Source organism: Zerene cesonia, chromosome 28, assembly GCF_012273895.1.
Source record: "Zerene cesonia ecotype Mississippi chromosome 28, Zerene_cesonia_1.1, whole genome shotgun sequence".
Taxonomy (NCBI): Eukaryota; Metazoa; Arthropoda; class Insecta; order Lepidoptera; family Pieridae; genus Zerene; species Zerene cesonia.
This window is the reverse complement of record NC_052129.1, coordinates 3,394,010-3,419,317: the sequence shown is the minus strand read 5'-3', so window position 1 is coordinate 3,419,317 and position 25,308 is coordinate 3,394,010. Positions and strand designations below refer to the sequence as shown.

The following is a 25,308-nucleotide window of genomic DNA, read 5'->3' as shown; positions in this document are numbered from 1 at the left end:
ATTGGAACGAGTTTGTCAACTGGGTACATACTGTTTACAGATATTTTAACGGTTATTTATGTTTTCTTGGGATACAATGTCTTAATTATTGTGCAAGATTATTATTACAATGCGAGTTGGCACGGGTACAGATCTGTTTTGTAGGTACATATTGATTCGAGTGTACGTTTCGTTTGTGTCGCTTTTATTTTTCGTCGTGCACAATTGTAATTTTCATACATATCACATTACATGCAAAATGATACTTTGACCTAAATGAATTTAATTTTGTTTGTGTTAAATCTACGAACATTATAGCGTGATACATATCAGTGGAGGCGCAGGCGTTTTATTGCTATGCAACATTAGAATCCGCGAATTAATGTGCATGTCATGAATATCTCACAAGGTACTGTATAATAGGAATATCCATTTACCGGAGTTGAATCGTTTTGAAATTACCATTTGTGCTATTTGAAGTGGAATAAATTTTGATGATTTTAATATTAATCTTGTGCCATCTGCTTTCGAAACTGGTGAAGAAATTTTTATTTGCACGTTGCAAGACTCATGGTTTTATTTACATATAAACATTAAATACATGAAAAACATCAACCGTTTTTATACCCTCACCTGTACCTACGTAATTGTCTGTAAGGATCATCGAAATTTGAATTAATTTCTGAAGATAGTTAAAAGGATTTTATAAATGTCAGATAGCGAAACATTTGTTTGTTCAAACAATTACGCACTATTAAAGCTTCATCTGTATGTTTGTATGTAACCGAATTGATCTCGATTTAGACTCACTTTAAACTGTCAGATTGAATTAAAACTTTGTGCACTTATCAAGGATCGGTGACAATACAATAATTTCATGAGTGATGCTGCTGTTTTAGTTTTTATGAAGCTATGATTATTACCTCTGACGTCACAAGTAAACGAACGTATTCACGCCGTATCTCGATACATCACTATTGCGCCGGAGAAAGCGTCGATGATTTCGTTCTTAATATGGCGTGATATATCCGCTTTGTACGGTAAAGGTCGGGTTTGATTTGCACTTTTTTCTTATGTCAACCGTCTTCGCTGTTCTGGTTTTTTTTTGTGGTTATTTTCGATGCAAGCCTGAAGGGCTACTGCATCTTAGCACGGACGCGTGGGTGAACTGAGGGTTCACCCTGGTAGCGACACGCTCAAGGGCGGGACGCCCTTGTCCGGGACCTCTCTGTTCTGTAGGACGACCTTCATGTTATGGTTATCTGAAGGGGTATTAATGTGGATAGGTCTTTTATTACAGTTCAAAAATTAATGTAGATGATAAGTATCAGTGTCAATCAAAATCTTCTTCATCCTTCATGATTTTGTCTTTTAGTTATATGATAGAAACATACTACTTGAAGCCTTCCTAATATCCTAATACATTCAGCGGACCTATCACGCATTCATGATACCATGTATAAAATTGTTGGTCCACTTTGTTTATAAGGTTTAATTTGTAATACAATTGTATTTTTTCATTACTACGTCTTAATTGAAACAATAACTAATACGCGCTGAATTGTTAGACTAACACGCTCAAAGTTACCACGTCCTCCATTCTGCCCTCCTTTGTTGAATAAAATCGAACCGGTTCGCTTGGTTCACCATCCAGTGCATAGAATAACCATGCGTCATGCAAGCGGTCGAATCGTATCAATATAATTAATGGTTGCGTACAAAACTGATCATCCAAATACATATATATCGGCAAAAAATTACTCAACGCACGGGCATGGAGAGGCCGAAAGGTCCGTTACTTTGTTTTAAAATGTTTCCGAGAACACGAATGCAGGTATAACGGTAATGCTGCCAGACGGTGTCAGAATGCACAATGAATATATCCCGAGATATATGCGGAGATTTATACCGCCTGTGTATCTTGTAGCGTGTTTAATAATGAATCCTGTGACAATGGTAATGGCTCGTATGACAGTCTAGATTTGCATTCGGATTTAACTAATGCCGTTGCTAGGTGGATCTACCACTTAGCCAGGGACTCGTTTGTAACGTTTCGTCTGCTGCCCTGTGGGGTTGTTTTACCGACGTTTTCATATTTAATGCTTTGCTTTTCTTGCAAATTAAATTAAATTGCAAGTCACATACCTACTAGTTTTATTTTTAATAGAGACTGAGTATGACATGCTGTCATTTTACCGTTAAGTTGATATTTATTAGTTTATATGATAGTTCTGCCAAAATATTCGCAATGTAATTCATATCGAAAGTTTGTATGCCACGATGATAATTTAAAAACGTTTTGCAATTCGTATGCATCGTAAATCAAAGGCAGCGACGTAGATTTATGGCATCGACAGTTATTTTTTCTATTCCCGATTGGCGGGTACCCAAAAAATGTGACCTTTGAATTGCATACATTACGCGGTCGGTATGAGCGCGGCCATGTGACTCCGAATGCAGCGGTGTAATGAACTCGTCTCGCCGACTCGTGAAATTAAACCGTTTAGCGGATAGTGAACCTCGCGGAGTGGTAAGGAACTTGCTCAATGGTCGCCGGCGGATACGATACGCGTCTGCCAGCGATCGAGCGGTGACATTTTGTGTTCGTGTTTTGTAAAAATCTGCAATGTATTAAATCGACTTTTTGATTTTGTTTGGTGATTAATATAACGGAGATTAAGCCAAGAGTATATATATTTTTTCGTATTCTGTGGTTATAATTTTTAAGAATGAAGACCATTTTTAATTTACGTATATATCATTATAATATAGCAAAAGATATCTATATCTTTTGTTAATTGAAGCCTGTATCAATGTGTATACATATTGATACAGACTTTTAGTAACATTACAGTAATAGTTCTCCAAAGATATATATTAATAGAAACATATATGTACCTCCGTAGAATTTAATTATATCTATGATCGATAACGTATTACACCGATACAACTAGCTCCGATTAAAAGCAAGTTTAATAATGTTATTCCATAAAAAAACAAACGCGTATCGACCGCCCGTGTAATATATTGTGAAGGATGCCTCGATACATGTCTCGCTCGTTCAATATTAAACGTGATTAAGTGCACGTTATTCTAAGCAGGATTTCAGTTCAAGTTATAAATAGCGCTCAATTAATGTTGATTTTCTAGTTTGGTCTGGAGCGCTAGAGTTGCGCAAGAGTGCGAATGTCGGGTCATTGCACCAGACCTATAAAGCGGTCCCGCTCCCCCCGGGTGCCAACTAGAAAAAAATATCAGCAGGTACCTGGCGCTCATCCCGATTTTAAAAATAACTAACGTATTGTTTCAATTAACGTGCACGGTAGTGTCTCGGATGTTTTGTTGGGTCATTAATTTGAATCGACTTCAAAAATATGAAAAAATATACATGTTCACGTATTTTAATAGATCGTTCAACTTTATATATTTATGCCCGATTCGTATCTATATGTTAGAATATTATTTAAGGTGAATGGATATCTTAAAAATAATTTAATTCTTTATTATTTGATGATTATGATGAGAGCATTAAGCATGGATCTGCAATACTGAAAATTACAGGCACTATTTACTGTATCCGAGATGAAGGTTTTCGTATTTGTTGCTGATTTAACTTGATCTTGACCTGGACTTTAATCGGCTTTTAATTAAGTTTATTTAATTAAAATACAATTTGTATAACATTCACCTATATAAACTGCTATTGACCTACTCAAAACAATACATCAAACATTCGAATCATATTGAAGATTAGTTAATTATTCTCATAACTTTTGGCAATAGCTTTTTGCTCGCGGCTTTGACTGTATTGTAAAGGAAAATATAGAAAATTCCATGACTGTTGATCTCGTTCCTGTTGGATTCCCGGGATAAAAAACTATCCTATGTCCTACCTCCGTTAGATAGAGGATACTAGTGTGCAATATCTTACTATATAAATTACGTGTTACGTTGTTTATCCGCGATGGACTCCAAAACTACTCAACCGATTTTGGTTCCAACCGATGTGCAGTTCCATCCAACTTAATAGATAGACAGTTTATATTGTTTCAATTACGATAAACGACTACCCGGGCGGAGCCAGGGCGTGCAGCTAGTAGTATATATATTTGCTGTTTCTGTATGTGTCTATGTTAATAGACGTCCAGTCTTAACTGGCGTTTAGTGCCTTGACCTTAGCGAGGCCAATTCAGTGGTAGTGTTAATGACCGTGTCGCATACGTTTGGGAATACTATAAAATGTGTGTGATATATAGCTGGTTGTAAACTTCCTATATTCGTTAAAATTGATTTACTTGCGGTGAGAAGCCATAAGTATTTGTGGTTTTAACATTTATCTCTTCTAATAGTATAAAGAAGTAAAGTTTGTGAATTTGTGGCGGCGTCGCAGGCTCTGGAACTACTGAACCGATTTTTAAAAGTTCTTTTAAGAAGCGAAAGACACGTTATGGCTGTTATCAGTGAGATATTTTTAATCTGTCTTTATGTCAGTCTGTCTCTTCGTCTTTAGATCCTTCTGTCAGTCTATCTTTAGGTCAACCCGGGCGATGCCGGTGCGAGCGGCAAGTAAATAATAAGCTTATGGTGCCTCTCGGTTAGTAAAGATATATCTAAATATATATAGGTTCTTATATATGAAGGAAAATGTATTTCGTTTAAATTTCTGTAGAGCATGGTGCCTTTAAATAGATGTTATATCACATTAATTCAAATTTGAATTTTAGACGACACACCATTCTGTATATATCAGGCTTGATTAAACAGACTTAACATAAAGACCTCATTTGTTGTGTGATAATAATGTTAACGTGTAATTATCTACACAATTTGAAAATCGATTTACGATACTATATTTATAATTAAATAGACGATGAGGTTGATATATGTTGTGATTATGAGATATTTCAGCGTTTTTTAATCTTATATCATAATACAATATTTGCTGTGCACGTTGCAGCTACCCTCCCGCTGCGTCGTTAAAAATAATACACTTGTAGTATTTATTATTCATTTAGTATCATATCATATCAGTAGGGCAATTTATTATTTCAAATAATGATGGTATAAGAAATTGCATGTCTTATACCTTGTATTATATTTTCCAATAGATTTGTTAATTCTTGTTTGGGTTCAGTTTATTATGATTGGAATATATCGATTTCCTGTAAATTATGATTGAGTAGACATAGTTTTCATTGAATTCTACAGTTAATATTATCTATTTGCTTTCTCGTATATTTTGTAGTTGGGGAAATAACCGTCCTAGCTTCTAGTCCCGAGAGTACTTCGTTCTAAATTTAAACTAAACCGGTTTAAAATATTCTGCTATAAATAGTTGATAGGAATTTACTGGAAGAAATATCAAAATTGTTTGGGTAATATGATAATAAATCAATGATATTAGCCGCCATCCGGTTAAAAATTACATACTTTATCATCAAAAAGAACCTAACAATATTTTATCGAATACATCCGTTTAAAGGTACGTACTGGAACACATTGCCGTGTTGAATGTCTTTGAACAATGGATATATTGGTGAAATTGGGTCTTAGCCATTAACATAAATAACTGCAAATATCTTAAGCGTTTGGCGCATAACTTCCCAGCTATTTATTCACGAAACCTTACGTAGGATATGCGGCAGCGATAAGCTAAAGCTTTTTTATTCATAATATTATAATGGATAATTTCCTTTTTATACATTTTTATAGATATAGGTTTCGAGTTATGAGTAGTCAATACATATGCCGTGAAAGGCGCGCGTTTCCGTTCATGAGACTACCGTATTGTTTATTGCTAATTGCTGTTACGGCTACCGTTAGTTCGCGATATAATAATTGTGGGGAGTGGGTGTTGCACTCGATGCATTATCTTGGGGAAATGAGTTTGTATGCAATTTTCTATAATATTGTATTATACACTTATATCGTTAACCTTGCTTTTAGATACGGGAACGTTTATATGCCTTTATTCTTAATAATCTCGTAAAAGTTCTTAGTGCAAGTTCATTTTTTAATAAAGTTGTAAACGTCAGGTGAAATGGGCTTTAATTTTCCATCTTTACTCTAATGCAATTTTGTTTGGAAATGAATAAAGTAGAGATGTATCATAAGTTTATTTTCTACTGAAACGAAAGTAATTCCATTTATATTATTATAATTATGTTGAGGATCCAAGTGAAATATTCGTAACGTAACTTAAAACATAAATGGTTATTATAAAAAACAATCTATTACATATGAATTTTTTCCCATACAGCGATATTATGCGACAATATTATGAGGCTCCCGGAGAGAGCGCGATTAAATTTTACGTGTCAAGTATACTCGAGTCCTAGTTAGCCCTTTCAAAGGAGCTAGGCAGGAGGATGCTTTTAAATTTTATATCGTGTAGTGCCATCTGAAAAATTCTGTAAAATACTTTTGTAGCTTTTGTAGATTGCGGTATAAATGTTGATGTTCCATTTCACTCAGCTGTACCGTTGGGGTTCTGAGTTTGAATACCTCATGAGATTTAATAATTCTATATGTCGTTTTTAGTATTGATCGTTAAGTATTGTTTAAATTGTAATTGAATGATTACCGTTGCACTCATTTTAATAGCTTAACTATTTATGAGAAACCTTGTTTCATGTATTGAATGTTTTTTTCCTTTTCCATTAAAGAAGAAACTCATGGTGCCGCCCAGGGCTGATTCTGTCAATGTCAAGAAGGAAAGACGTGCAGATGATGTCCCGTAACGTTATAAAGTTTTCTCGTTTTAATTTTAAGTAGGTATTGGGCAACGGAAACGGGCAATACAAATATTCGAATCATGTCTATCTTATTAGATTTTTTTTATCGACGCCGGCAACAAAGAAGCTCTTTATAAAACGCACACGATCAAAGTGAAGGTTATATTGAAGGAAATGAGTTTTTGTTGCCAGCTTCAGGTCTTATAGTTACATAGATGTTTTGTAATAAGAGATGTATATTGTTGTATAATACATAGGTATATATTAGATTTTGGAGGGAGAAAAAAAATAATTTATTGTTGTCGTATAGAAAAGCGACTTTGTTATTAAAACGCAAGTATGGTGATCATACATATTTTATTTATTTTATGTATTTTAAATATTTCGATTCCATGTTATGAAAAATACTTACTACGAAATAGGCGCTGTGATAAAAACTTGGTGAAAATTTAATAGCTTTTAGCGCACATTAAGCTAATCGCGGACGACGGCGCAGGTAAAAGTGAATTTTGTATAATAGGAATATTTAAAAATAGAACGTCTCGAGAGAAAATTTTTTCGCTAAAAGTGAAACTGTATATTTTAATGTTTTATAAACTATCAACTTGAGAAATTTTGAAATTTTAAAGCATTTCAATGCTATAAAACTAAAAATTAAACTATCAACTTCCTCGTGTTTTTATCTAGGTATACTAATAATATAAAGCAGAAGACGTTTTGTACGTTCCTTTGAACGCACTAATCTTAGGAACTTTCAAGAATATATTTTATGTTAAATAGTGTATTTATTGAGAAAAGCTTAAGGCTATATAACATGTACGTGGCGGGTGAAACTGCGGAACACAGCTAGTAATTTATATATACGGTTCCGTGCTTAGATAGGAGTGATAGTCTTTAGAAAGTCTATGTCATTGGAGTTTGCAAAGATTCTGAACAAATAATGATTTTATTTGTTATTTTAATACCGCTACTCTCCCACTTGCATATAATAGTGTTGTGTCAATTGTGCACCGTTATATGTATACACACATACAATGATCTATAGTGGGAGTCATTGAAGGATATGTAAATAGGAGTACGGTAAAAAAAAATTGCTTATTTACATACCTGATACATAAAGATAGGTAGGCAGGCACCGTTAAGTAGGTATATCCTACTTCCTACTGATATTATAAGTGCGAAAGTTTGTAAGGATGTGTGTGTGTGTTTGTTGCTCTTTCACGCAAAAACTACTGATCCGGTTGCAATGAAATTTGGTGCGTAGATAGCTGGAGAACTGGAATAACATATAGGCAACTTTTTATCCCGATATTTCTACTTGATACGGACTTACGCGGGTGAAACCGCGGGGCGCAGCTAGTAATATAATAATTAGGAATAGCGGTTAAGGATCACCGCTTTAGCATTGTTAGAAGTAATGTGCTTAGAAACAATACTATGTGAATACCATTATACATGAAATTTTAATCAATAAGTTGTAACAGCAAGTTTGTCGCGTTTAACGAGCTATGAATAATATATTTTATATCTTAACAACGTTCTAGTAGATAGTTTTACAGTAAACTTAATAAAATTAAGCAATAAATGCTCGACTACTGAGTACCTACAAGCTGGAAAATGTAAACTTTGATTACTTTGTACTATTTACGACAAAGATGCTAAAACATAATAAACTTAACAACGCACATTAAACTAGACATTTATATATATTAATTTTTTGCTATCCCTATATTTGCACTACTCTGTTATATTTATATAACAATCCATTTTTATATTTTGTAATATTCACCTATGCTTTGTATTCGCATAAAGCCATCCACAAGTTTGCACTACAACCATATAAAAAATAAAGTTCCACTCGTTGTGTGTATATAGTTTTATGATATGTAATGACGTCACAACATAACCCATTTTCCCCCGGTCGTCGCCCGTTCCAGTCCGCGACTCCAGACCTCCATTATATGTAGTCACTGAGTTTATAGCGCTGCCGCCGCGGCCTCTGAAATATTTCATTTAGTACGTGAATGCAATATAAATTTGTGTCGCTGCGTGCTTTCATTGTGCTAATTGAGACGGGTATTACATGTTATTATAACTTTTGCTAGGAGTTCTTAGATGCACTGGGTGCAGTTACGTGGCAAAGAAACTGTGTTGTTGTGTTGTGTGTTGTTGTACATAACAACAACATTTGTAATTTAAGACGGAGAAGTTCTATATTTTGTTAAACGTATTGAGAGTCATTCAGACACTGCTATAGAAATAAGAATTGTTAGGAAAGTTTGGTTTCCCACAAGAAGCGTTGAAATTTACAAAAATAATATCTTTTACCTATCCTCCTATTTTATCTCTACGCAAAATTATCTATCAATCACTTTTAGTGATATGACGTAGGTACGTTAGGTACAAGCATTACTTTTGTTTCGTTACTTGATAACATTGATGGTATTTAACCGAATGACGTGATTCTTATTGTGTATGATAGGATATCGTTGTGTCTAGGTTCCATTTTATAGAATCTTTTGTGTTTCCCCATAAACGCCGGTGACTTTTTTTGAAAATAATTTTTTTTTAATCTGTCATAGAAAGCTACGTTCACCATAATCACTATCAGCCTTATGATGTTCACAATGCAGAAGCACACTACTATGAGGGCAAACACACTTATTGAGTGCAGTAACACACTACACGATCAGGAGATATCGTCAAACTTAACTGTCTAAACACTACACTCTAGAAACAGTATCAGTTAGGACTGTGTTTGTGTTAACAACAGGCTAGTGTATTCATGGCGGCTAAATACGCAATTCACTAATTAGGCTGGCGACGGAAATGATTTCGCAACCGCATACGGTACATAATTCTGTGAATAAACCCACAATGTGTCATTGCATCAACTGGTTTGTTGCTACTCGATTGTCCCAGTTTATATAGTTTTGTTACAAACAATGCAAAGGTACAAATAAATGAGAGATTTCTGTATATTATATTGGATTATACAGATGTCAGACATAAAGCTTCACAAGCATATAGATATGCTTTAGACCTGCGCTCATATAACGTTTGAACGCGCTTACCTTACTACATGATGCATGCTACTTATGTACCTACATGATTCCCGAGTGAGGCTATATGTATGTGTACCACGGCCAGAGCCGGGGCATAATGTTAGTTTGGAATAAAACACGATGCAAAGCTTGATATCCGTTAATTAACTTACTTGATATGTCATGACATATTCTGTAAAATAACATTTAAATCCGTTCAACGCAAACTCTTATTTACCCGATAATATAAACAAAGACTTTCTTAATATATAAATATTCAACATGAACAGTTATTCAATTATGTAAATGCAAATTACAATAATATTTGCTCAAGCTTTCGATATGACAAAGATTAATATTGACCGGTTGGAGTAGCACAATGAATTGTGACTTGAGCGATAAACAATCAATATTCGCTAACATTATTATTATCTATTCATAAATAATTCTGGATGTAAACATTATTATCGCGAATCGTGCTAATTGATGGCTGTGTAGTGTCTGTCAGTTGTATGTATGTATGTTACAATCAAAATTCATTATCGGTTAACTTTTGATTGATTTTTGTAGTCAGAAATCGTTATGACCGGCTATGGTTGTAACATATACACACTATTAGATGTAGTTTATGTTAAATTGTAATTTTTCCTGACATATATTTTAAATGTTCTTCTCAAATCGTAGTAAAAAAGATTTTGCAAATTAGCATGTTACAGCCTTTTAGGACGTCCACTGTTGGACATAGGCCTCCCCCAAAGATTTCCAAAACGACCGATCACCAGCGGCCTGAGTCCAGCGGCTCGATATGTAGCATAGCTTTTTTAAATGCTTCATCAAAACAACAATATTAGGATCGAAAACAATGGCAACTCTCTTGCAATAGATTTACATTGTGACACAAGGTTCGATCATTACTTGCTCCCGCTGTAAAGACAAGCTACTGGCTAATGACTCACAATGTGGACGCAACATGTCTAAAAACAAAGTTTAATGAAACCCCTCCGGGGTGTAAGTGAGCGGGAGGATGCATTAAATATTTATAACCATCTGGAGTCCTTATGGACAGTTGCTCTTAGAAAGCCATACAGCTTTATACACAGTTTTATAAAAGTAAAATTATTTTAAATGAATTAAGAATGTTATGAGCGTGTGAATAGTGCTTACAGGTTTTTACGATATGATAATTGATGTATGATTCAATGATTATTGAATTAGATTTAAGCAACCGACATGAAGACACCGGCATGTCCATGAAATAAAAGTTCTGCCAACCCGCAAATGGCGAGCGTGGTGGATTATGGCGTTAACATTTATAGAAAGCCTGTGTCCCTGTATTGGCATCACACATGAGCTGATGACTATGATGATGATTATAGATGCTTTTCTAGTAGGTACCATACAAAAGACTTGTATTTTTTTATTTATTAAAAAAAGTGCGTATTCTACATTAAATAAAGCATACCAAAAACCACAAAGATTTGTCCGGCATGCAAACAAGTTAACCACGATATATATCATTAAAAGATTTATTTATGTCAACCTCGACAAGCAACACAATTACAGTTCCATTATTTGTTGATGAGAAAATAATAACATTAATTATCAAACAAAAAATTATATTTGCGAGCTGCAAGTGCAAGAGAGAAAATTATTTTTAAATTTTATTAATTTACTACGCCTTGTTAGCGTTAGTATAAGGAAAAACGTATAAGTTCCTTCTAAAGTTCATTAAAACGTGGCGTAAAGCCAATAACATCCTTGATTGTGGTCAGCGCCACCGTCTCCGCATTAGAAACGGAAATATAACATAATTTTTATCCTGTGCGTTGACCTGATGGGACCTTCAGAGAGTTCGATGAACATGGCTAGTCATCTCGCCTGTTTAATATTCTTAATGTTATATTTCCGCAAGAATAACTGAGTTAGCATAATTATTTCAAGAAGACTGCTTTCGTTCTGGAGATTAAGTGCTTTTTTATTATTATTTACGCAAAGATGATGTATGGGTCGTTTAATGTTTCTCTCATAGTAACATCCGATACAATTAAAGTTGATACGTAAACTTTGATATAGATAACAACAATTTTATGTTGAAAGCTCAAAATTCTGGGGATATATAGAGCGGATAATATCGAGGGGAACACCTGGTAAAATGTCTACTGATCTGTGCGGAGCAGTTTACACCATAAACCCAATTGTATAAAGCATTATCTCGATTGAAACGTTTCCAACAATATCCGGAAATACCTACAATTCGTTTCAAATATTTTTATATTATTTAAATCTAGACGGTTTTGGAATTCATCCAGTTTACATTTGAACACGTGAAAGTGTACGGGCGCCGAGGCGTGAAATTGCGTTTAGTTTTTGTGCGAAATGTCTGATGCGGCCTGTGGATGTTTATCAATAAAGAATATTAATAACGCTCGGATACACCAGATTGCTGATACAAAACCAATCTGTTTAGAGAGCGCCACAGGAATTTTCCTCTAATTCAACGTACTGTTATTTACTGCACAAATGCTAGCTGGAAATGATGAGAATATTCATTTGCATCTTATAACAGTGTAGGTAATATGAAAGTGCACTATACCCGTTAGTATATAATAATTATAAGGTTACTTATGCCAATGATCATATTCAAATCATTACGAATTGTATCGTACCAGTAGTTATTCTATTAATTTAATATATGAGAATGATTAATGAATTGGAAACAGTGTGTAAATCCTAACAGTTATTGACACAGATTACAGCGCGTTTGTCCCAAACGTCGCCATACGGTAGCGCGAGTTTGCACAATTAGCGCGATGGTAATGACCATCGGCGAGTAGTCACCGTTCGGTCATCGCACTCGGATGGTATTGTACGGTGTACACTCGGTGCACACCACTGACACGGTAAACATTGCTCCCACGCGCGTGCGCACGTGATGTCAAATGAGCGAACACCGTGGTTAGCGGGATGACGAACGCGCGATGCGGAATTTGGAGCTTTTCAAAGAATGCCATCTAGCGGGCGGGTAAATTAAGTTTAATCTCTAGATTGAACCTACATATAAGGCTACAAGCGCTTGAATAAATTTTTAAGATGTACGTATAAGGCTACAATCGCTGGGATAAATTTTTAAAGTATACATATTAATTTACTCTAGTTCAAGTTTAAGAGTTCAATGCGATACATTGAATACAATGTAAAAAGAATCAATGCTCAATGCTGATTATTGACCGATAGACTGTATCATTGGTTACATTTATCAGTGGAATATCAACACTTGTACATTTTATAAGTATTACTCAAAGAATCACAAGAATAACACTACAATAATCATGTCTCCCCGTGACCACGCTCGCTGTAAAGTGTTCGATACGTCGGGTTAATAATATAATGAATAAATCGCGTTTAAAATCCGTTGAAAAGTTTTTAATTTCTAAATACAATAATCATTTCAGATATTGAAGATATATTGTTGGGAAAATCTATTTGAATTGCGTACTTCATAATAATCGTATAGAATAAAGTTTTCCAATTCAATCAGTATCTGTAGATGCACTCGGAACTTATGCAAATGTAAATAAAAATTCAACCGACTTCAAAAACGGAGGAGGTTCTCAATTCGACTGTTATCTTAGAACTTTAACTGTGAACTCAGAATGGATTTTGGTAATTTTTTTTGTACTTGAGAGCCGATGTCATCCCGTGTGGTCCCATATAAATGGACTAGTTCCTTTCATGTCTGGCGATGTGAAGGTTTAGTGATTTTTACTTAATTTTAAAATTTTGTCTGTTAGTGTAATTGACAGAAGTGATGTTGGTGTCTATAATCTAATATTATAAAGCTGAAGAGTTGTGTGATTGTTTGTTTGTTTAAACGCACTAATCTCAGGAAATACTGGTCCGATTTGAAAAATTCTTTCAGTGTTAGATAGCCTATTTATTGAGGAAGGCGGGCGAAGCCGGAGCGGACTGCTAGTTAATAACATGCGGTCAGAAACGTCGGTCTATAATTAAATAGACATTCAGGTTAATTAATAATTTCAATGGGAATGAACAACTTTAAGAGCATCCGCGATTAGAAAGTGCGAGTGAACGAACCGCTCGGCTTATTGAAAATGTTAAATTAAATTTACTTTCGAAGGATGAGTAATGTGAAAGTAGGTGTTTTGCGAAAATAATTGGACGCTCGGTGCTGGTTTATTAAATGATGGTGATAGCTGTTTTATTGGCAAGTGATAAGCCGCTACGAAATACTAAAAAGTCACGTTCGTAGTGTTATCACTTACCGTCGTATTTTAGTGGACGCTGATTATAGTAGTGCTACAGCACATGCTGGTAAAATCGTGTGAATAGATAAGAGAGGCTTGCACTTTATTAATAGCACAATAATCATCGACTTGTCAGAGTCAAATCTTGTTTTATTTTAAACTCAAATTTAATGTATTGTATAAAAGAAAGTCATGTCAGTTACTTATAACTAACTGCTGAATTGATTGTGTCGAAATTTAGTACGGAGATAGTTTGAGACCCGAAAAAGGATATGGGATTGTTTTTAGCCCGGAAATCGAACGGAAACCGGAAAGGGAAATTTGGCAGTAACACCCCGGTTTTTGCTTTTCTGCGACTACGCGCGCAAAGCCGCGGGTGAAAAGCTAGTAACTATTAAAACCAACAGTTATGTTTGTTTGTATGTTTTCCGCTTTCAAATATCCATTCTACTGTATGCTCTGGCTGAATAAAGATAAGACGAGCTCTATGATACTTCATACAACTCGGTTCCGACCATTTATTTTAGTAATTTCACGGGTCATATTTCCACATCTCCCCATCGGCATTATACTTTCCTTTGTCCCAAGTCAGGGTGAACGGCCACAGAATGTGCAATGGTCTAGACTGCTTGAAGAGACTGGAAATTGTTATGATGCACTTGATTGATTCAGTGCCGCATTCAATATTATTGTCCCTTCTTTGTTGGGATGTGCGTGGGCTGACACCAATGAGTTAAATGATATCGTGCCACGACTGCGCACTTTTTGTTCTTTGGCTAATTGTCTACTTTCGTTGTGTTGGAATTGACGTATTTATTGAGTCAGCTAATACAGATGTCACTCATTTGTTCCACATGTTGGGAGCATGTTTCATAAGTATCATTTATCTTAATAGATAGAGAAGTATTCATTTACTTCGAGAAATTTTCTTTATATTTCATATCGTACATAGTAATTGTCGTTAATGGTAGCGTTTCTAAAGGATGAGGCAATTATATTCGTATATTGAAACTATAAAGACGTTGAGATAAAGCGACTGTTACGATATTTAATTATATTTCATTTAAATCTGCGTATCGCTGATTTTTATTACGAAACTTGATTTAATCTTAATAATGTTGAGATGCGATTATGATGTTTCTTTATATGAACTTGTATAAGAATAGAGTTGATTTTTCTATGACATTACTGCTGGGTTGTAAATTTTTTACATACTCAATTGTGTTCATGATTTAACAATCCTTTTTTTTTGCTTTACAGGTAATTGAACTTAGTCCTTGGCAGTGTACTAGGAATTAGTCTAAGGTATGTGTACATTGTAAGAACTTTTTATTGTTAAGGCTACATTGCAAAAGATTTAACCAAACTTAGGATAGGGATAGAATGGTTTATTTTCATTGCATATAGTAATACTTTTATCTTACATTCAGCAGGCGTTGTCCACCTACAACAGACGTTGTTTGAATATAACAATAATTTACGTATATGTCATTTATAGTAAAAAATAAGGTTTTTTAGAATGCCTTATTTATATTTTGTAAATTTTAAGCGTTTTATGTGAACACAACCCAAGACCATTTATTAAAATAAATGTTAGCGAAACTGCTGTGTGATTAGTGATAATATCTCATATTTTTTGTTTATTAACACACCGTATGGAACAAGAAATAAATAATCACTATGAACGAGATTAGATTTTATGAATTCAATTGTTTAAACCCTTTAGATTTTTAATTTAATGATAGTGTTTTTCTGAGCGTGTTTTAAAATGTAAGGTCGAATACATTAAAGTAAAATTTTATATATACAAATCGAGTTTATAATATGTATAGTAATAGTATATAATATGCAAATTGAATTGAACTGATATAGAGTAGGTACCTACGGAGTAAATAAAAGTTACGTAAACCGAAACCAAATCCCACTTCTTTTTTTTATTGAAATGTTATACAAAATACATCAGAAAAACGGAAACCACTGAACGTTTCAACTTGCTCTAGTTGTTAAATACAATATTAAAAAACACACGACGCTCTTGCGCAACATAGAAAGTAGGTACATTGTATTCGCCTTTGTCAGATTTCATATACTTTTTAACGCAAGTGTATAATTGTTTTAATGGTTTATTTTTTTTTTTGGTATTATTTCCTACATTGAATTTAACTTTGTAAAATATCTATATAGTCGACGGATAGAGTCAATTTAAATATTGTTTCGGTATCTATGATATAGCAAAGAATTATTAAATAAAAGTATTTTAGTGCAATAGCTATATTAATTTCGCATTTCTATCCAAAACATGTATGAACGTAGATTCAATTGAGTATAATTTTTCCAGGAAATAGTTCTGAACTTCAGTTCAAAAATTTTAATGATATTTTTAACTGTTTTGAAGTTTTGATTTTAATTGTGTTACATAACTTTCGAATATCTCGTAAAACTGCCAACTCTCTAAAGAATTTCATTACTTTCTTGCGTTGGAAGCTCGCGATACTTAAGAGATTACTGCAGCATTAAATATAAATTATGTGCGTTTTTTATTTGTCAGTGTTACAAATCTTTATTTCGATTCTGTTTGAAGAGCGATGTTACTGCCTTTGGAAAATCACCCATTCACTCGCGGGAGCGTCCGTTTTGATATATTTAATTCGTCGTTTAAAAGCCAAACTGCTATTACATCAACTTGCCAGCCTTGCCAAATTACCGGCTATATTTTATTGGATTCAGTATCGAGTCGGACACGTCTGTTCGCAAGAAAGTTTTGTTGTAAACTGAGTATAATTTTAGATGTAGTGATGTGCATTTGTTTCGATTACGAATGGTTGCGTTTGTTTGTATTCGTGATCCTGATGGGTTTTATTTTATTTTTTGTGTCTCCGAGTAATTTGTCGAGGCCTATCTCTACTATTATCGTTTTGATGGAATACAGAACCAGAATGAAATGAGAGGATTGATCCAGTCAGAGAGAAAATTAGTAGTATCATCGGGAAGTGAAAAAGATACACTGCATGTTAGTTCTTAATACGACTTAAGTATTATTCTTGTTTGTCTCAAGTTTGAAATCTACTTATTTATTACTAAAATATTTTCACCTGCTTAATCTAATTGAAAATAGAAAAGCATATATCTGTCGGTTTTAATTCATCGTTAAAATCATCGACATGATAACACCACTCAGTCTATTTTGGCATGTTGTAAAGCTCCGTTGCGCCCGCGCAGTTACAGTGTATAAATAACCGGAGTAAAATTTACATGTTTCCGACTCGTGTTAACCTAGTCCTACACGGGTTCCCTTTGAAAGTAAATACAATACTAACGTCGTTCTATAATTATTTAGTTCTGTGATCGTCATACTTAATATTGAAGATGACCGTTAGATGGATGTTTTAGGATTTGATGGTGTGTAACGTGTTCTATTTTAGTATAGTTAAACCGTCGTTCCCAAATACGAAACAGGTTTTCTGTTCATCTGTTTTTTTTTTTGGTTTATTACTCGATGACTCCGCGGGTTTTCAACAGATTGACTTGATTCTCTTATTTTCGATAGGATATTGTTGTCAATTGGTTCCAGTTTAGACTTTGGAGCGATACCTCCCTCCCCAGGGACAACGGTGACATTTGTTGTAGAAAGGAATTAACTAATTAACTTTATAGTATTTTCTTGTGTTTGATTTTACGCGAGTTTTATACATTTAGAAATAATAAAGTGTTCGAAACGTCGGGTTAATGATATAATGAATAAATCGCGTTTAAAATACGTTAAAAAGTTTTTAATTTCTAATTAACTTTAGTTTTATATACACCGTAGAACCATTATAATATTTTAACAGAATCCGAAATAGAAGACGCGCAGTGCGTAACGACAGCGTTTATAGACGTCCCTTTGAAGATATAAAATTCAAACGACTTCGTTTTTGTACGCTTTCCTCGCGATCGGTCAAGGTTTTGAATACATCTACAGCGATGTTATAAATATGTTGAGTTTGCGTATATGCCTATGTTATGGTTGGTGATCTTTGAGACTTGCTGATGGAGGATTTTATTTTGTGTCTTATAAATTTCCACAACACGTTTTCTTACAGTTAGATCTTTTAGTTGCGATTGTCATCTAATACTTGTTTGGATAATTGAAGCGAAACTGTGAAATATCGTATATTATCATGCAATGTACTGTTTCAGTGATGCTTTTAAGTTTACCAATTTTTCAAAATTGATATGTCTTTCTGAAGATGTAACAGTATTGTGTTTTTTGAGAATACTTTCAATGTGTCTTGCCGAAAACTTACCCATGTAAAATCTAATTGTTTGAAACATTGTCCTTTTTTATTATCAGTAGGTATTTATTTACATAATTGTGTTTGAGTACTCGTATATTAATCAATTGAAATTCCAATCGAACGCTGTTCGGTATTTAGCGCAGAGCCGTCAAAGTATTGTATCGGAGAACAAGTGAAATAATTGATAAAGTCCAAAGTAATGCGTCTCATTCCATGGATATATATATATATGAACATGACAGTCGAATTTTATGAGTATGACACGTAAAATGCATCGATGTTATCAATATTTAATATGTTTATTCATCATACGCATGCACCAAGGAAGTGACAGTGCCCATATTGATCGATCGGGTTTATAAACGTTATGAACCGGATTGTAATAATAATAACATGATTATTAATATTTATTTTGTTCTTAATGTCTACAAAAACATGTAAGTTGAACTTGGATGAAAGTTAGTCTTTTATACTTGTAAAATGCTCTTAAATTGGACAACGACAAATGCCATAATGCTTTCTCCGAACTTTCATGAGGAAGCCTCATGTATCAGTAAGTAGAATATAACTAGTTTTCGTCCATATACAGATGGAGCACAGAAAGAGTTCAAACTCCATGGTGCATTAAGATTTAATGACGGGAAGGTTAAGGTCATTCGCCTTTGCTCGATTGTTATCTTGCCCTCGGGGGCTTGTTTAGAATTTAAAACTTAATGGTTCTAATTACTCGTTCGTGTCACTTAGAATTTGTTAGTAGCTTAGGTTCTTTTTAAATTAATTGTATAAGATTACAATTCATTACTATAGGTGTTTTATTGATCACAAGATGTTATGGTACAAATAAAATGTCGCATAGTTTTTTTATCTTTTACCAATTTAAATTTAGATAGACATTAAATATCTATACCTACTCCAATATATTACTAGTAAGAAATGATTGTTCTCCCATATGTAATAACCCCAACAAATGGTACGAGCGGCAGTAGAGATATTAAAGTGCTTGAAATATGGTCGTTTTTATTGCCTGCTTTGCATTGTGCCCAACAATTACAATATCTATAATTGTATGAAGTGAACAGCTTTTTATCCTTATTGCTATTTACGTGACACTGGACGAGTCCCGGGTTTGCTTCCATTTCATTTTGAGGTCACCCTAAAGGTTGACCTACACCCTTTGAATGTAGAGCCTAGGGGAGTATTCAACGAATATAGGTAAGTATCGGTCCGTTCCGGCCTCTCCTGTGGTACATACAGCATGTAGCACTATGGTAACACGTACATATATGTTAACTCTATTAACTTTATATAAATGTTTATGGTCGGTGCATGTCGCTTACTATAAGGCGACCCAAGCACTTTTGCCAACTATCAATACCAGCGGAGCCGAGACGAGCGTCTAGTATATTGTAACTTCGATATTTTTGTATTATATCGGAACGCTTATAGTAAGTTCAGAACGTAAAAGATATACTCATAACATAGAAGGTGTGGTTAAAAATACCTATCGATCGTTTTTTCACTGTCTCGGTCGGTAACAAAATTTAGGGTTATGATTATGCCTAAATTGGGGTGCGAAATCTAGGGCCTTTGAAAGGGTCATTTGATTAGGGCTGCGATAGATTAAGAGGGAGTATATTACGTGGTATTGATTTTTTTAAAGTAGGTATTTGTGACCGGTAATTTTTAAGTAAATGTATACATTTAATCAACCGACTTAATAAGAGGAGGTGGTTCTCAATTCGAATGATGGTTTTATGATTTCTTATCTCGGAAATTTCGATTGGGTGTAACGATTTTGATGATTGTTTGTTTATTTGGAAGTTGACGGCTCCCGTGTCGTCTCTTTTAAATAGTCAAGTTCTAAAAAATGGAAGGCGGTATTTTTTTTGTTTGTTGTTAATATTCAATTACATAAAAATTCTAATTGAGTACAAGAACAATAATTCACAAACAATATGTTGCAAAACGTTTGGCAAAAATCAAATTCAATACTTAATTGATTCTGAAATGAGATAGGAGTCGTCGAGGCTTACACAATGCTACATAAAAATCTGAAAGGTCACCGAATGTTGAGTAATGCGGGCGTAAAATCTGTTGTATTTTAATTACGCGTGTAACACCAATCAATCAATCATCGCAATTATTAATAAGAAATTATTAATATATTATAATAGTTTAAAAAAACTAAAAAACACGCTTTTATCATATTTTGCAAATTGAAAAATGGAATAATTTTATCAAATTAGTGTATTGTCATCGGTCCTCAATAAATCTACTATGTTTGAACGAAATCTGGCCGTTTAAAGTGGGTGAAAATCGCGCCCAAAGAAGTCGTTTACAAACAAACATACAAACATACAGGTGAAGCTAATAAAAACCGTGTAAAAATTGTTTTAAATTATCTCATGAAGTATCAGAGCATCTTAAAAAGTCAAAGTCACAAGGCATTTTCTGTTTAAAAAGATATTCTTACAATAATCTCTTTCAAAAGACAGCTTAATTTTTTTTTATTTACACGGCAACGACCTTTCTTATGTCAGAAGGGACGTGTGTCACGCTCTCCCGCGGGATTTCGAGTATATTTATCTCTGTCTATCGAATTTCACGAATTGTACACAGTTAAAGACGATTTGTCTCGCCTCCTCCCGTTTAGATTGCGTCGACGTTTGTTTTTTGTCTCGCTCCTCCTTTGAACCTGTTGTGTTGGATTTAATTTGCCCTTTTTTGCAGCGGGAGAGACGTGGCAACGTCGGCGTCGGTGCATATGGACACTTGCTTGTAGTTTCATCGATATTAAGATCAAAATCTAATGTGTGTTCGGTTGCGGCTATAATTGTCGATGTTTATACTTTCTATATTATTATAGTATTAATTGAACGACATTTTTCCTATTATGTAAATTGTTATGGGGGGTATAAGATATATAAGTGGGTTATAAGATTACGTCTTTCTGGAGAGAAAAGAAGAAAAAAGGTACATTAATATTACAATCACATTAACGTTTGTGAACAGCGATATTGTAGCGATGTGATTCGTTTACTGTTTTATTAAAATATCAAGAATATCGGTATTTTCTCTCAGAAAAACCATAATATTGATTCGACTGTATAAGTCATTCTATCAGTAGGTACATGAAGTTGATCTCAATGATGAGTCAATAATTCAAATTCAAAATTGATCTATTAATCAACACAATACAATATAATTACATACATTGCATACCTAGTTTAAATAAAGTCCTAATTTAAAATTATTTGCTTGAAGTTGACTGATCCGAGTGTTTTTTATTAGAAAGCGGTGTCCTTAATCGTGACGAAAAGATTAAAGCTGTCACGTTCAAAGACATTAACTTAATTAAAATTTAACTAAATACAGAACGCGAACGAGAAAGTTTACGTTTTAAGATTATATGTGATGATAATATTTGTGGGATTTCGTTGAGCAGGAAGAAGTATTTTTAGCTGTTAACGGAAATAGATATTTTTTATTAATTATGATCGTGAGATGCTCTTAACTTATGAATCACTCTAAGTTTTTTTTTTATATGCTATAGTCGGCAATGAAGTTGGTGGGTCGCCTGATGGTAAGCGCTACCACTGCTGGCCCAATGGATGCCGAAGCGTGCTCGACTATCACATACAATATATGTATAAATATATATATATATATATATCTAATATATAAAATTCTCGTGTCACAGTTTTCGTTGCCATACTCCTCCGAAACGGCTTGACCGATTCCTCTGAAATTTGGTAAGCATATTGGGTAGGTCTGAGAATCGGCCAACATCTATTTTTTATCCCGATATTCCTACGGGATGCGGACTTACGCGGGTGAAACCGCGGGGCGCAGCTAGTATTTATATATATTTATATACGTGAGGTTCTCAATTCGACTGTAACTTCTTTGTCTGTGTTTTTCGATAACTACATGGGTTTTCAACCGATTGACATGTTTCGTTTTGTGTTTGATAGAGAGTTGTTGTCATTTGGCTAAATTTTAAAATATGAAGTGGTACCTCCCCTAGTATATATGAATATATGATTATTGCTAACATAATATGTTTTGTATATTAGTTATGATTAAGTGTAAGCTAAAATGAAAGAAGCTAAAGCAAAAGCTTTACTCTTTGTTTCCTTATTGTGTTATACTAGTTTTTTTTTAATATACTCACTGTACCCTGCCACGCTTCATGGATAGATTGAATGAGAAGTGATGAAAATAGAGAAAAAATTATATCGGAAGCTCGTTGGATACCGTGTAAAAACCTGCGCTCAATTGATGTAAAACTTTTTGTGGTTTTGAAGTGTAGCTACGAAAACAAAACATTGTTATTTATAAAGGAATCGCAGTATTTAAGGCAAATAAGCTTCGTTATAATTGATTGCTAAATTGATCAGTAAAGATTAAGTATTTGTTTTGAAATTATAATTACATCATCAGCCTACATATGTTCCCTCTGCAGAGACACTAACTAGCCTTCAGTGAGGGCTCAGTCAGCTTTTGGATTTAATGATTTGCTTTATTTATGCAAATATATTTCGATGACAGTTATGCGAAACTTGTTCGGTGTGTTTAAACCCAATTTATTTACGTTAAATTAAATGTTCGTTTGTTGCAGCTCAGATGATGTCATTAGTAATATTGAGATACGGAAATGACTTCAGTTATCGAGTCTCTTAAATAAAGAGAGGTTTGTTGCGTTAATACTAAATGACCGTTTATTTATAGTCCAAGAGCTGTATCTATAATGTTATTCTATATAAATATTCATGTTACTATATCTTCAATTTAAGATTATCATTATCATTATTTTGAAACTCTTCTCTTTAGCTTCTTAATATATGTTAGATCTTATCTCGTATGCTGATAAATCTCTTTTAAATTATGAACAGTTAATAGTCATTTAAAAGTGATAAAATATTAAAATGAACATAATGTCATTCGTCATTAAATATTTATCAGTAACATATAACGACGAAAAATGGAAATAAAATAATGAATGAATGTTACGATTCATTGTGCACCTGTACATATACAAAACAACAATACAAATGGCGGCTTTATAAAACTATCTCTTTCAGGCGAGCACAGACAATCTTTTTTCACATTAAAAAAGTTTCTAGCGTCTCTCAAACTATAATACCAAATAGATAAGCGAAGACGATCAATCAAGTGCGGAGATGATGAGGTCAACGGCCTCGGATGTCGATGACACGTCATTAATACGACTTAATTGCTCTATAAAGCACATCTATATAACTATACCTGCGTCTATATATGCGGGTAATTTATAGTTCAACCTACAGCGGATTACATGTTAAAAGCTTTAATGTGTTTATGGAATAATTGTACCGTTATTGATTTGCCTCAATTATATTTTGATGACAGCTCCAAGGATACGGTGGAGTGTGTTGTTGCACTTACGTTACAAGGGGACTTGCGTTGACAAACTCAAACTCAAACATTTATTCATTCAATTAGACTTCTTATAGAAGCACTTTTGAATCGTCATATAACACAGTTATAACAATTACCACCGGTTCCAAAGGTAGTTTCTACAGAGAAGAGCCGGCAAGAAACTCTGTAGTTGCTCTTTTAAAGTAATATAAATTTTACCTTTTAATTCTGCATAATATGTAACATGTACATATCAATACTACTGAACCGAAATTAATTGCTCCTTAAATCTTAATTGTTGCTTATTACCATTTAATGTATTTTATTGCATCTAGACGGAAACATAGCGACATACCTATGAAGGTACAGCGCGGTTAACGCGTCAGCTTGACTGAGAGGTTCTGGGCTCTGTTCCCGTAGTATTTCATTAAGTTGAAGACAGATTATATAGGTAAATGACCTAAATATATATAGATTAGTGAATTGGAAAACAATTTTTAAACAATTTACCTGAATGTAGTTCTAATTACGGGAACATTTATGAACTGATGAAATTAACTAAACCTGTACATTTTAAGTGAACTATAACAAAATATATAAACTGTACCCAAGATGGTTAAGTCGTTTTTGAGATAAGCGTCTAGAAACCGACGGATATTGTAATAATAACATTGTTTTAAGTTTTATTACGTTTATAAAAGCTAGCAAATAAGTTTTCTTATGGTCCGACCGTAGTATCGACTGTGAAAGAATTTTTGAAATCGGTCCAATAGTCCCTGAGATTAACGCGTTCAAACAAACAAACAAACAAACTACAGCTTTTTATTGTTACCAAGTGTCTAAACTACGAATAGATGACGGTTAATTAACACTCATTAGAGCCTCGAGTAGGTACGTAGGTAGGACGTCAACATTGTAGCGCGAAGCGGCCGTTAACCTAAAGATCCATTGACCCACTGCAACTTCTGGATTTATTCAATTGAACGACGATTGAAAACGACGATCGATGATCGTCGTTTTTCTTACTTTATCACATAAGACTGCTTAATAACATCTTCAATAAACCATTACGGTAACTTTATCAAATTGTACTGCACTCTTAAAACCATTATCTAGCTAAGGCAGACAGGATTGATTTGCAGGAAGGGAGGAAGGCTTGGAGGGCACGAAATGTATGAGTTTTCTACTGGGTACAAAGCTATGTGATGAGTACTAGAAAGTTTGATTTTGATTTGAAAAAGTTGAAGTTTGAGATGCTTTCATCTGTCAGAAAAATTTATAAGAAACCTAGACGAATCCGCGGGTAAATGCAAGTATGTATAAATTATAGAATGTGTTTTTTTTACGTATTGTGGTACATAGCTGCACTGCCTAGCATAAATTTAATACGGAGAAAGAATCACTGATTTCGGTCAAGTAGTTCCTGAAATTGGCAGGTTCAAACAACCGAACTCTTCGGCTCCATATTATTAGTATAGATTATAATACTGGAATAAGCTTAATATTAACATTTCATATTGATATAACAACTAGCGGCTATGTGAACTTGGCACCCGACTTAAAAAAAATTCACATTTTTTTGCTCCATTCGATAGATTTAGATATGTAG

The 25,308-nt window shown here is 33.9% G+C and overlaps 1 protein-coding gene across 1 annotated transcript in view; it reads left to right on the top strand.

Annotated features, from left to right (window-relative positions):
* The window catches only part of LOC119837695 (dual specificity tyrosine-phosphorylation-regulated kinase 2), a gene marked incomplete at its 3' end in the record, with an annotated part of 115,560 nt that overhangs the window by 36,967 nt on the left and 53,285 nt on the right, over positions 1 to 25,308 (top strand). The gene's annotated exons all lie outside the window — the stretch shown is intronic.